Here is a 1,476-nt window from a genome sequence, read left to right as displayed (position 1 = left end):
AGATTGCTTTTGCTATTTGGGGTCTTTTGTGTTTCCATACAAATTGTGAAATTTTTTTTTCTAGTTCTGTAAAAAATGCTAGTGGTAGTTTGATAGGGATTGCATTGAATCTGTAGATTGCTTTGGGTAGTAGAGTCATTTTCACAATGTTGATTCTTCCAATCCAAGAACATGGTATATTTCTCCACCTATTTGTATCATCTTTAATTTCTTTCATCAGTGTCTTATAGTTTTCTGCATACAAGTCTTTTGTCTCCTTAGGTAGGTTTATTCCTAGATATTTTATTCTTTTTGTTGCCGTGGTAAATGGGAGTGTTTTCTTAATTTCACTCTCAGATTTTTCATCATTAGTGTATAAGAATGCCAGAGATTTCTGTGCATTAATTTTGTATCCTGCTACTTTACCAAATTCATTGATTAGCTCTAGTGGTTTTCTGGTAGCATCCTTAGGATTCTCTATGTATAATATCATGTCATCTGCAAATAGTGACAGCTTTACTTCTTCTTTTCCTATTTGGATTCCTTTTATTTCTTTTTCTTCTCTGATTGCTGTGGCTAGAACTTCCAAAACTATGTTGAATAAGAGTGGTGAGAGTGGGCAACCTTGTCTTGTTCCTGATCTTAGTGGAAATGGTTTCAGTTTTTCACCATTGAGGACTATGTTGGCTGTGAGTTTGTCATATATGGACTTTATTATGCTGAGGAAAGTTCCCTCTATTCCTACTTTCTGCAAAGTTTTTATCATAAATGGTGTCGAATTTTGTCAAACGCTTTCTCTCCATCTATTGAGATGATCATATGGTTTTTCTCCTTCAGTTTGTTGATATGGTGTATCACGTTGATTGATTTGCGTATATTGAAGAATCCTTGCATTCCTGGGATAAACTCCACTTGATCATGGTGTATGATCCTTTTAATGTGCTGTTGGATTCTGTTTGCTAGTATTTTGTTGAGGATTTTTGCATCCATGTTCATCAGTGATATTGGTCTGTAGTTTTCTTTCTTTGTGATGTCTTTGTCTGGTTTTGGTATCAGGGTTATGGTGGCCTCATAGAATGAGTTTGGGAGTGTTCCTCCCTCTGCTATCTTTTGGAAGAGTTTGAGAAGGATAGGTGTTAGCTCTTCTCTAAATGTTTGATAGAATTCGCCTGTGAAGCCATCTGGTCCTGGGCTTTTGTTTGTTGCAAGATTTTTAATCACAGTTTCAATTTCAGTGCTTGTGATTGGTCTGTTCATTTTTTCTATTTCTTCCTGATTCATTCTCGGGAGGTTGTGCGTTTCTAAGAATTTGTCCATTTCTTCCACGTTGTCCATTTTACTGGCATAGAGATGCTTGTAGTAATCGCTCATAATCTTTTGTATTTCTGCAGTGTCAGTGGTTACTTCTCCTTTTTCATTTCTAATTCTATTGATTTGAGTCTTCTCCCTTTTTTTCTTGATGAGTCTGGCTAATGGTTTATCAATTTTGTTTATCTT

Source organism: Physeter macrocephalus, chromosome 9, assembly GCF_002837175.3.
Source record: "Physeter macrocephalus isolate SW-GA chromosome 9, ASM283717v5, whole genome shotgun sequence".
Lineage (NCBI taxonomy): Eukaryota > Metazoa > Chordata > Mammalia > Artiodactyla > Physeteridae > Physeter > Physeter macrocephalus.
Note: the sequence above shows the minus strand (reverse complement) of the source record.